The 13,481-nt window shown below is 42.0% G+C and overlaps 1 pseudogene; it reads left to right on the top strand.

Annotated features, from left to right (window-relative positions):
- Positions 1-12,293: 12,293 nt before the first annotated feature.
- Positions 12,294-13,481, top strand: part of LOC125877492 (uncharacterized) — a 7,959-nt pseudogene continuing 6,771 nt past the window's right edge.

Below are 13,481 nucleotides of genomic sequence, written 5' to 3'. Positions count from 1 at the left end.
AGGGGGATTGGGGTATGTGTGGGTGGAAGGAAACAGAAATTTGAAAATTTTAAAAATTTTAAAAACTGACTTTTAAATTTTCTTGTAGGGGGGAGGGGGAGGGGGAAGTTAGGGGTTGGGCGGGGTTAAAAAAATTGAAAATTTTAAAATTTGAACTATTTTTTTTAAAATAAAATTTTAAGTTGTGTTTTTTTTTGTTAGGGGTGGGGGGAGGGGGAGTTGGTTTGGGGGTAATGACAAAATAAATTGATTTTTTCAACAAAAAAAATTGTAATTTGAAGTTGGAGGAGAGTTCTGGAAAATGTTTTCCTTAATTTTTGAAAGAAAGTCATTTTTCTTAAATTTGAGGAAAATGGGTTGATATGGAAAATATTTTCTGGATAATGTTTTCCTTCATACCAAGCACACCCTAAATGTCTCTAGACCAATACTCTAGGAAGAGTAATGGCATACAAAATGTTTGTACCTAAGATAAAATAATCTATATAATATACTAATTGTGGCAAGCAAGAGAGCAATTTATTTAGTTCTTTTAACAAACTTCACCATTGGTTCCATATTAGTTATCACATATTTGTTCTTGTGTGCTATCAAATGTAGCACAACCTACAAGCAATTTTCCCAAAAAGTATACGAAGAAGCTTATAAAAAGGGAAAAAGAGAATATCAAATTTCAATCATCGTTATTGAGATTTTTAACGGAGTTAAAAAAAATCACCTAAATAGGAAAAAGAAAGTGCAATTTTTGCATGTATCACTGTGACTCACAGTAAAAGATTAAGCTTCTTGAAATAGGAGGAAGAAAACTTCGATGAATGAAACACACTTCTTAAGAAACTTAATGTATGTATTTGAATTCGACTCCCGTGTAGTGGAAAAAAACCGACAAATAATAGTGACAAAATTAAAAGTTTTATTTACTAAAGAATCAAATGTAATGAATTCGACCATTCCAGTAGCATTATGAGTTGTGGACTGAGAGACTCTAGAGAAGTAATGTCGCATTGCAATTGAAATCATTTTTTTTTGTTTATTCTTTCTTCTTTTGGTGACTTGGAATTAAGTGTTGGGTTTTAAAAGGTCTGAATGAAAAATGAAGAGTTGTGACTTTAGTGAAAAGTTATGACTTTTGTGAAAAGTTGAATCTTTTATGAAGAGTTTTGACTTTTCTAAAGAGTTGTGTGTAACACATCGAAACTTGGAAAAAGGAGAAAAATAAATTTCTTAACTAAAGTTTGGTTTATAAGGTCCCATCTACGTACTGTAGAAGCTTCTACATGCTGTAGATGGTAATCGTAGGAAGTGGGAAACTAATTTTCAAAAATCAAGTCTTAGAACCTTTTTTACAGTTTACCAAGACGGTTTGTCAATCATTGTACGAGTCGTAGATAAGTCTCATAGATCACTTCCAGCCTTAGTAAAACTTTGAGGGTCAAAGTTGGATTCTACGATTGGCGTGTACGCACCATAGGAAGACCTACGAGCCATACATGGGTTACTTCAAAAGTTGGTCAAAATAATGGTATTTCTAAACCTATCTACGATTGATCAATACGATCCATAGAAGGACTCTCACGACCAAGGGGTAGCCCCTAGATGTAACATGGCATATAGAACCCCAAAAGACTCCATACAAGCCACTTAGCATTCATAACATAAGAAATAGAACAACAAGAGTAAAACAACATTTTTCAAGTCCAATAGTTTTATAAAAGAAAAGCGGAAGTCTAAAACACTTGTCTCATCGTAGCCATCTAGAATAATAGAATAAAATTGGGCCTAGCCCATACATCATGTCCAAAAGTGAAATACATGAAAGAAACTATAACAATGAACATCCATCCTCGAATCATGAGGACTCACCAAAGCTCAGAAATCTCAAATCAATTACTAGCCACGAAACTAAGAAACTTGACTGTCGGACCCTACATTTGGGGAAAATGTAGGCAAGAGTATGTGTTAGTAGAAAACAATGTACCAAGTATGATAGCCGCGCATAAAACATTTAAATCATGCTAAAAAGGGACATTTCATTTCATGACATGCAATTGACCAAGCTAAAACATGATATAAAAGAGTTAGAAAACATAAATCATAAACCATGGTCAATGCAAGCTAACATCATTTGAAACCTTTGAACACATGTGAGATACTTCCTGAAGTAACCTTAGTTCCTTATTAATGTGGGAATTAGCCTTAATTGACATAGAGACCATGTGAGCTATAACATGATCCCCGGTGTCTCCCACACCGAAAAGGGTTGTCCTACTTGCTAAGGTAGAACTATGAATCTGAGCTAAAGTAAATCCACTATATAATACCTAGGATTTGAGAAAATATAAAAATGCAGCTTTCCAGGACCCAGTGCAAGAACCACGGAAGCCACCAATTGTCCGAGGCCAGGGGTCCATTCCCTTGACCCGTACTGATGAGAATTTGACTCCACGAGAAATTGAACAAAAGGCTGCTAACCCGGAAAGCAAAAGTAGCTCGAGCCAAAGGTGACAACGAGGGGTCGAATCAAAACCTTTCTTTTCTACGTTTTCTTTGGTCTGACACACGGTCCGTATGTGGGGTCTGTCGTTAGGTACCAAATGATTATGGTCTCTGACCCCACTCACGGTCGACCCGGACGGTCCGTGGTTGGACCTACGGACCGTAGGTAAGGGTCAGCAGTCAATTGGAGGGATATGGATATTGGGTCAACTTCAAACGGTCATATCTTTTAGCACAAAATGAATTAGGTGGCCCATGACCTATCAAATAAAGATAATTGAATCCTCTTTCCAACACCACCAAATTTGCTAAAATCCCATCTTGGAGTATAAATTTATGCTCGTTTTAGTGAAGCCCTATCAGGCAGAGCTTGATCGACGACCCCTACCAACGGTTGGTAGGTCAAACAACAGCCTGTCAGTCCTGTAGTAGGTGGCACTCGTCAGATTTAAGTCAGGGTCATTTTGGTCCTTTCCCCTATGCGTTGGGAACTTAAACTACGTCGTTTGATGCCTAAACTACGTCGTTTTACTCAGTTTAAGTCTAATAACTTAGTCAGACATACCCCGAGCCTTTATTCACCAAAAATTATCCAAACTTAGAACAAAAAGGAAAAGAAAGAGGCGCTAGTTTCCCAAGAACAACTAGAAGGTTTGATTCAAGTTTCAACCCTAAATTCGAAGGATTTCTCCGTAGATTTTGTCACCAGGTATGTGAGATTTCACTAGTGGGTTCCTTTCATACACTAGGTCCCTAGAATTTAGTCTGCGCCTTGATTCTCCATATCTTGTTTAGACCTAGGGTTTCTAAAACCTTGAATTTTTGTTGTGATTTAGCTGTGGTAGTATCCTTAATCGAAATAACAGGTTTTCTTGGAACGTTTGCGTAATTCCTGTATGAAACTCAGAACCCTAGTTTGTGTAGATTCTCTTAGTTCATGAATTACACTTGCTAGGTCAGTTAAATAAATAATCATGCTTTAGATTTCAAATGTGACATTATCAGTATATAAATGTTGCATTCTCAGTTAGCATGTCAGTCCGTCACATTTCAGTCATATACATATTCAGTTGGGAGTAGACTTAGCACCGAGTTGGACTAGGGTTCAGCGTACCCTCATAGTCCTAGAACTACGTGCCCCCATAGGATTATAAGTCCCTTATGTTGGGCATCAGATTTAGTGATCATGCCAGTCATGCCTTTACACCACTGGCAAGGTATATTGGGTCCTCTCGATGAGGCATATACATCGGACTCCACATTTAGCTCACGTGGTTTTATGTCGGTTAATAGTAGCTCCCACAGTCAAACTCTTAGTGCATTTGACTAGGTTTTCAGTATATACTTCAGCATTCAGTTTAACATGTTATTTTCATGATTAGTACTTGGTCATTGCATTCAGCTTAGCTTTTCAATTATGTTTCAGTATTTACATTCTTGCTCAGTTATGCTTTGTTTAGCTTATATATATTTGTTCAGCTTAGTATCCATATCTTGCATGCTCAGTACATTCCAAGTATTGACGCATACCTTGCGCTACATCATTTCATGATGTAGGTTCAGGTACTAAGCATTTAGATCACACTTTTATCAATTCTCGGTCTGCATTTCAGCAGCTCCAATGGTGAGTCATCATACTTCGACAATAGACATGTTTTTCACTTTAGTCTTTTTATTTAGTTTTTAGTTTTGTTAGAGTTAGCTAGGGGTCATGTCCCAATAACTCAACTCAGTTAGAGGCTTTTAAGACATAGTAATAGAATCAACTTGAATCGTTAAGTTCATCTTAAACTCTTAGTATGTTTTATACATTCAGATTAGTTGGGTATTCCCTACTTTCAGTTATCCATTGTTTTAGCTTCTGCACAGTACATGTTTTATTCAGTTATTCTCAGTATGCTTGATATATGCCAGATACAGGGTTAGGTTGGGGTCACTCGTGTTCCTAGGTCCCGTGTTACGCCAAGGGGGTAGCGTTGGGGCGTGACGCACTAGATAATGTCTATCTAGACAATCATCCTATGGGGGCATATATGTAAGGGATAAGGAGATTGCTATTAGAAATCCGACCTCTACTAACGGGAGAGCTTCCATCTCAATATCCTCTCGGTGCTAAGCATAAATCCCACGGAATAGTCATTTCTTATTTGTTCTTATTATCCATGGAAAGGCACATCATCTTTCCAATCCAAGCTAAGTCATCATACATGGAAAAGTATCGTTCAACCAATCCAAATTAGGTTTCATTAGGATAGCTCTTTTCTTTGATTCATTTAGGTGAGAAAACCTTTCAACCTTAGAATCATTATTATGTGAGAAAACCTTTCACATCATGCTTTTATGTGTTTATGAGAAAAAATATTTCCATAACACATCATAATCATCATTGATACTTTACTCTCAAAGCATCCTTAAAACATTTGCATAGATTTCATAAAGTCATGCATAATTCCATAATTTTCCCTTTTAAGGACAAAACCCACTTTCGATCATCATCATTTAGAAAACATGGGTTAGATATGAAATTCATCATAAATTCATGCCAATCTTATCAATGCATGCTTAATTTCATAAAACTCTTCTTTCATAATCAAAATTCCACATCACATGATCTTAACTTGAAAACACGAGGATTACATGGGTTCATGGGGAAATCATCAAAAAATCATAGTATTTCATCAATTCATGCATAAGAGATCATAATTCAATCATTTAAATCAATAATCAAAAGAACCTATGATACTTGAAGAAAACCCTAACTCAATTGGGGAATTCTACCTTTGAAAATAAAGGAATTTGGGAACTCCATGAATGGAATGAATCTATGGATAAAAACTATCATACCTCAAAGACAAAAACTTATCTTCAATGGTGAAAATGGTGGTTTGCCTTGAAACCCTAGGTTGAATCCTTCTTCTTCTTCTTCTTTAAGTTTCTAGAGAGAGAAATATTTTTGAGAGGAGAATTGATCTTCTTTTGTGAATTTGGAAGAAAGACTTGAATGGGTTGAATTTGGGGGTTAAAATGTTTATATAAAGTCTTAGTGAAGGGTAAAACGACGTAGTATAGAAGTTAATTAATTAGGAAAAGACCCAACTACCACTGGACTTAACCACTGACCTACCACCTTATGGACCCCAATCAACGGACCGTGGTCTGACCCACGGCTCATCCTGGTGGACCGTCAATGGGGGGGTCAGAAAGTTGGAACTTGAGGCATTGGACCACAGACCCCAACCATGGACCGTAGTCTGACCAACGGTCTGTTAGTCAGGTCGTGGCTTAGGGTCCTTAGACCAATTTCAGGCAGGCCATCCACGGACCACACCTACAGTCTGTGGTCCCTTCTACGGGCAGGGGGTGGCCGGCGTGGATCGGCACCTGCAACTTCTGTAAAACTGCTATTTGGCCTTTTTTGAATACGGGGTGTTACAATATCTCCCCCTTGGGATCATTCATCCTCGAATGAGATTCAAGCCAGTACGAAAGGAGTAGGAGATGAACTAACAACCCAACCTACAATGCAACTTCATCTAAATGCATGTAACCAAGGAGGAACTATCGACTCCAAGCTAGAACGTTCTCAAAACATCATTAGAGGGGTAAAACTAAGTCTAACAATATCATGCATGCAATGCACAAATCAAAGAGGAAACATCAACTCCAAGCTAAACATACTCAATGCATCATAAGGAAGTAGGAACTACATCTAGCAACCCAAAATGCATGAATTTTCAAAATTACTCATGTTCAAGGAGGAACCACCATCTCCAAGCTGAAAGCATGTTCAACACAATCTCACGGAGCCCATATGCAATTCGTTCTCAAAAAGCATAGTTAAAGCATGTTCATCAATTCATATCATGAAGTCAATAGGCAACCCATACTCAATGCAAAACAACATGAGGAAAATCAATCATGCAAACTCATTTCCTTTCAAAACACAAGTTTTTCATGAACATGCATCACCTAAGGAAATCATGGAAACACATAAAACACATGACTCCAAAACAAAGAACAAACCAAGAGGAACTCATTACCTCAAGCTAGAGTAAGAGTAGGAGGAAATAGATAAGGATATCGGGACATTATATCGGCCTCGGCCTCCCAAGTAGCACCCTCAACTAATTGATTCATCCACAACACTTTTACAGAAGCTATTTCTTTATTTCTCAACTTCTTGACTAGCCGGTCTAAAATCTCAACCGGAACTTCCTCATAAGAAAGATTCTCCTTAACTCCCAAACCTTCTAAGGAAACAATGGATGTTGGATTACCAACACATTACTTCAACATAGAGACATGGAAAACTAGATTCATTGATGGCAACTCATTTGGCAAATATAGCTCATAAGCAACCTTACCAACATGTCTCAAAATATGATATGGGCTTACATATCAGGGACTAAGCTTCCCTTTCTTACCAAATCTCATTACACCCTTCATGGGTGAGATTTTCAAGTAAACCCAATCATGAACATCAAACTCAAGATCTCTTCTCCTTACATCAGCATATGATTTTTACCGACTTTGAGCCATTCTCAACCTTTCTCTTACAAGTCAAACTTCTATATGGCCTTATGTACCAATTCAGGACCTATTAGGGAAACTTCACCCACCTCAAACCAACCTATAGGAGATCTACACCTCCTGCCATATAGTGCTTCAAATGGAGCCATATCAATGCTCGAGTGATAACTATTGTTATAAGCAAACTCAATCAATGGTAAACGGTCATCCCAGATACCTTTAAAATAAATCACACAAGCCCTTAACATGTCTTCCAAAGTTTGGATGGTACACTCCACTTGCCCATCAGTTTGGGGTGAAAAGTCGTGCTATGCTTAACCTTAGTGCCAAGACCCTTTTGGAAAGACTTCCAAAACTGAGAAGTGAATTGGGTTCCACGATCGGAAATAATGGACAAAGGCACTCCATGCAACTTTACAATTTCTCTTAAGTACAACTTGGCATAGTCCTCCGCCGAATAGGAAACCTTAACCGAAAGAAAATGAGCCAATTTTGTCATCCAATCTATTGTTACCCAAATTGAATCATGTTGTCACCGGGTGCGAGGCAAACCAACAATGAAGTCCATATATATATATTCACCTCTTCCCACTTCTAAGTAGGAATACTAATGTCTTAGGATAAACCTCCCGATTTCTGATGCTCAACTTTCACTTGTTGATAATTAGGACACTTAGTCACAAATTCCGCAATATCCTTCTTCATCCCATTCCACCAATAGATCTCCCGCAAATCATAATACATCTTGGTGGCTCCCGGGTGAATGGAATACCGCAAACTATGGGCTTCTGTCAAGATCTATTCCCTCAACCCATCAACATTTGGAACACATAAACAACCTTGATATCTAAGCACACCATATCCCCCTTGGGGGAAAACCTCAATGGATTTCTTAAGCACCACTTCTTTCAAGTAAAACAAAATTGGATCAAGACCTTGCTTGGCTTTCACATTCGCCACTAAGGACGATTCTGAACCATTGTAGACCATAACACCACCCTTGGTAGAGTCCACTAACCGAACACCCAATCGGGTCAATATATGAACATCTCAAACTAACTCTTTCTTTTCTTCTTCAATGTGAGCAACACTACCCATAGATAACTGACTAAAAGCATCCGCCACCACATTCGCCTTTTCAGGTGATAGAGAACACTCATATCATAATCTTTCAATAACTCAAGCCATCTTATATGACAAAGCTTTAGGTCTTTCTGATTAAACACATATTACAAACTCTTATGGTCGGTAAACACATCTACATGAACTCCATACAAATAATGCCTCCAAATCTTTAAGGCAAAAACAACCGCCGTTAGTTCAAGGTCATGGGTAGGATAGTACTTCTCATGAATCTTGTAATGACCCTCCAGGTCATTTTTAAATTAAAGAATTCTTTCCCTCATATAGAGCATTCCTGTAGCGACCCCAAGTCATTTATTACTTGCTGGCACTGACTGTTCGGTCACCTGGTCGTTCGTTTGGGTTTTAGGCCCGTTTCCCTGTTTTGAAGATTTTATAACTTGAAAAGTTGACTTTGGTCAACCTTCTTGGAAGACGTGCTCAGATGAAAATTTTGACAGCTAGGTTAGCTTCGGAATATCGATTTTGGTCTAGAAAGACCCTTTGTTCACTTCCTGAGGCTTTAGATGGCAGTTGTGGAATCTTGCTCAAAACGATACTGGGTGTGGGACCCACTTTTCATCGAAGCGATCTCCAAATGGAAATTCTGCCTTCACTGTTGAGTACGAAATATCATTTTCAACCCGATTCCATATATGGTTTGTATTTTTCCGACTCCGAACGAGTCCGAAACATCGAAATTTAAGTTTGAAAGGTTGTAGAATTCTAACGCGGTGGTGACGTGGCAGAGCCACACGACGCCACGTGGCAGCGGATGGAAATCTGGAAATTTCCAGATTTTAAGACGAATTTCATCCATTATTTCTTTCACATCTTCAACATAAGATTTCTCCTCCATTTTAAGCCCGAATTAAGTGATTCAAAAGGCTAACTTCAAGTGAATTTCGTGGGGAATCTAGAGGTGATCTCAGGAACACGAGGGGAGGATTCGTTTGAAGTAAGAAATCGAATTTAGCTATTGCTAGGGTGATTTTCGAAATGAATTGTTGTTGAATTTTGAAATGTGAGATCTTGATCATCTTAGGTTGGTTTTGAGTCATTCTTGAGGCTAACTTGTAGAGTTTTTCGCAAGGATCGTCGTGGTATAATCTGTTTGGGTTGAAAGGGTCTCGTTTTTCCGGAAATTGATGATGAAAGGGCTGTCCTTTTTAATTATTGTGGCTGATTTGCGGTGTTGTGGGCATCTGTTTGTGCTAAAATTTTGGGATATTAGTTTAGTAAGGTAGTTGGGACGTTTCCACGGATTCGATTTTGAGATTCTAAGTGTGGGCCCCACAATCCCGTTTTAGACCCGATTTTGGGTCCGTCTCCGAAAAATATAATTTTAGTGTCAATATATTCGTAATGACGAGGTGATTAACCTTTTGTTAGTGGGGAAGCATTTGGAGACCGTTCGGAGAGGAAAAGATCCGGTACCGTGAGTTGGAGCACGCGTGATCGGCTTTCAGGTAGGCTATGGTTTTCTCTCGTGAGATTGAGCATGTTTAGGCAATTGTTTATTGATTTGCTTGAGTATGGAGGGGTTCGGGTGTCGAGCATGCTAAATTTCTATAATTCCTGCCTTAGACCTTATTTCGGGAAAGTGTTGGATTATGACAGCATGTCTCTTGATATTATTGAATAGCCATATCTGGTGGTGTATATGATAATATTGATTTGAAGTATGTTTGGCCTTAGTCTAGGCTTAGACTAGTGTTGCCATAGACTTGCGAGATTTCGGATGTCGTTGGGCAGTAGAACTTTTTCCGACGTCGTTTCGGACGGTTAGCTCCTTGTAGACTGATATAGCAGACTTGAGTCTGATAGTCGGTAACTCAGCTTATGACCTTGTATCCATAATGCCCTGCTTTTATATCGGCTACAAATACCCGGTTAAAGTCCGTGGTCTAGCTTACTCATTATTGGATACTTCCTCGGCGATTTGGGGTATATGAGGGTCGGACTAAAAGGATTATTTATGGTAATCGGTTTGGTGATATTTCCCGCGACGGATGGTTGGATATTGATTCTTAGCTACAGTACCCGGTTAGAGTCCGTGGTCCAGCTTACTTTTTCCAGGCTTAGCTACAGTACCCGGTTCGAGTCCGTGGTCCAGCTTACCTGTGATCTGGTTTCAGCTACAGTACCCGGTTAGAGTCCGTGGTCCAGCTCATTTATGTCCAGGCTTAGCTACAGTACCCGGTTCGAGTCCGTGGTCCAGCTTACCTGTGATCTGGTTTCAGCTACAGTACCCGGTTAGAGTCCGTGGTCCAGCTCATTTATGTCCAGGCTTAGCTACAGTACCCGGTTCGAGTCCGTGGTCCAGCTTACCTGTGATCTGGTTTCAGCTACAGTACCCGGTTAGAGTCCGTGGTCCAGCTCATTTATGTCCAGGCTTAGCTACAGTACCCGGTTCGAGTCCGTGGTCCAGCTTACCTGTGATCTGGTTTCAGCTACAGTACCCGGTTAGAGTCCGTGGTCCAGCTCATTTATGTCCAGGCTTAGCTACAGTACCCGGTTCGAGTCCGTGGTCCAGCTTACCTGTGATCTGGTTTCAGCTACAGTACCCGGTTAGAGTCCGTGGTCCAGCTCATTTATGTCCAGGCTTAGCTACAGTACCCGGTTCGAGTCCGTGGTCCAGCTTACCTGTGATCTGGTTTTAGCTACAGTACCCGGTTAGAGTCCGTGGTCCAGCTCATTTATGTCCAGGCTTAGCTACAGTACCCGGTTCGAGTCCGTGGTCCAGCTTACCTGTGATCTGATTTTGGCTACAGTACCCGGTTCGAGTCCGTGGTCCAGCCCACCCGTGCCCGACCTTTGGCTACAGCACCCGGTTCGAGTCCGTGGTCCAGCCCATATAGGTTGACTCATTAGCTATAGTACCCGGTTCGAGTCCGTGGTCCAGCTTGCACGTGGTGTATTCCCAATTCCTCACTAAAGCTTCAGTTTAGTCTTGATTACTCTCATCTGCAGGTTGAGGTTTTGGAGGTTGGAGAGATTCCGGTTAAAGTCCGGGACGTAATGAGATCCTGGAATATGATTGGGAATGGTTCAGTTAAAAGTCCGAAAATTGGTAATATTGTGATAGACCTTCTAGCTCCATTACTTTACTTCAACTGTCGGTGCATCTGCCGGGCTTATGGGGGTCCGTGCAGGTGGTTTCTTTTATTGTGCACGAGCGTACCCGTCGGGTTTATGGGAGCCCGGCGGAGTTAGTTAGATTACTTGTCTTTGTTGCCTGTACGCTCGTGTACATACCCCCATTTACTACTCTTTGCACTTGATGTGACCCTTTATTTGCATTTCAGTTCACTTTTGCTTATCTTGCTCAGTCGGCCTATGATGCCTACTGGGTACCTGTTGTTTTGGTACTCATGCTACGCTCTGCATCTATTTTGTGATGCAGGTCCGAGCACTAGTAGCCAGCGTTGATCGAGCTTGGAGTAGACTTATCCGGAGACGGGGGTGAGCACACGAGGTTTTGTACTATTTCAGTCTCCAACTTTATATATAGACTTGTCTTTTTCCTTTCGAGACAGTCCAGTCTCTGTTGTCCAGTTTTGGGACTTGTACTCATTTTGTAGTAGCTCTGTACTGGTGACTTCCAGGTTCTGGGAGGGATCTTTATTTGTATATATGCTTTGGGTTGCTTCCGCCTGTTTATATTGTTATTTTCCTACTCTTGTTTAAGTTTTACCCTCAGACCCATTACTTGTTGTTCCGGGTTACGGGTTGGCTTACCTGCTGGTGAGTTATAGTAGGTGCCATCATGACTTGATAAATCGGGTCGTGACAAATTGGTATCAGAGCCCAGGTTCGTCGGTCTCACTTGTACAGAGCTAACGTTTAGTAGAGTCCTGCAGATCGATACGGAGACGTCCGTTACTTATCTTCGGGAGGCTAGAGGATGTCTTTAGGAACGTGTCGCTTTTGTATCACTGCCGTGCATTGTGCGTCTTATCAGTTTCTGAAAATCTTACTTGTACCACTCTTTTATAGGGATGGCTCGCACGCGTGGTATGGCCCCAGCTAGGGGTAGAGGCCGACCTCGAGGTCGTGCCAGAGTTACAGCACCAGCCCAAGACCGAGAGCAAACTCCGAAGCCGGTGATAGAGCCACCAGCAGCTCCAGCACAGTAGCAACCGATGGGCCCGGGACCAGCCCAGCCACCGCCCGAGCCTGTGGCAGCTTTAGATATACAGGCGATGCTCGTACAGATATTAGCTGCCATTGGGGGTATGCAGCAGGGCCCAGCTCCAGCCGTTCCAGTACCGCAGGACCAGCCTACACCAGCGGTACCGATTGTTCAGCAGCTAGCGGCACCGGTTGTTCAGCCTGACGATTTGGAGGGCGTCATGCCACTACGGGAGCAGAAGATGCTCGGGCTGTTCCTTCGACTATCACCGCCGAGATTTTCTGGGGCAGTGGGGGAGGATGCCCACGAGTTTCTAGTTACTTGCCGCGAGCGGCTACAGACTTTGGGTTTAGTGGAGTCGAGAGGAGCAGACTTCACCGCTTACCAGTTAGACGGTCCCGCCAGGCAGTGGTGGCGTACATACTTAGAGACCAGGCCTGCTGGGTCTCCACCGGTCACATGGACTGAGTTTTCAGAGGCCTTCTTGGCCCGATTTATCCCTAGGAGCATCAGAGATCAGCTCAGAGATCAGTTTGCTCGGTTAGAGCAGGGCTCCATGACAGTATCAGAGTATGAGGCCCGATTCCACAAGCTCTCCAGGCATGCCGCCATGATATTACCTACTGAGGAGGAGAGGGTTCGCTGTTTTGTTTGGGGTTTGAGACTACAGTTGCGGATTGAGACTCAGTCTTTAGTCTCAGCGGACCGCTCATTTCTGGATGTAGTGGACCATGCCCACATTATCGAGCAGCTCCGTCGCGAGGCCCAAGGGGGCAGCGGCAAGAGAGCTAGACAGGAGGATAGCCATGATAGGCGCCGTTTCAGACCCCGAGAGTCTTATGATAGATCTCAGCAGAGGTTTCAGTCGGGTCAGTCTAGTAGCCCCTTCCAGGCCTCTCTCCAGGCATCGGAGGGTGATCAGCACCGCCATATTGGTTTTAGTGCCGGTCCTAGTCGGGGCCGAGATAGTTCACAGATGGGTTCTTCTGGCCGGGGTAGCCGACCTCCAGCTCTCAGTCGACAGTCCCAGGGGTGTTATGAGTGTGGGGAGTTAGATCATTGGGCCCGCGAGTGTCCCCATCGCAGATTAGCCTTACCCGCTCCACAGGCAGTTAGGCATGCGCCAGTACCTCCAGCTAGAGGCAGAGGCCAGGGACAGGACCGTAGGGGTGGTCACCAGGGTATACGGGGTGGTCCC

This window comes from Solanum stenotomum, chromosome 9, assembly GCF_019186545.1.
Source record: "Solanum stenotomum isolate F172 chromosome 9, ASM1918654v1, whole genome shotgun sequence".
Classification (NCBI taxonomy): Eukaryota; Viridiplantae; Streptophyta; class Magnoliopsida; order Solanales; family Solanaceae; genus Solanum; species Solanum stenotomum.
The sequence above is the reverse complement of the archived record's forward strand: the minus strand, read 5'-3'. Positions and strand labels throughout refer to the sequence as shown.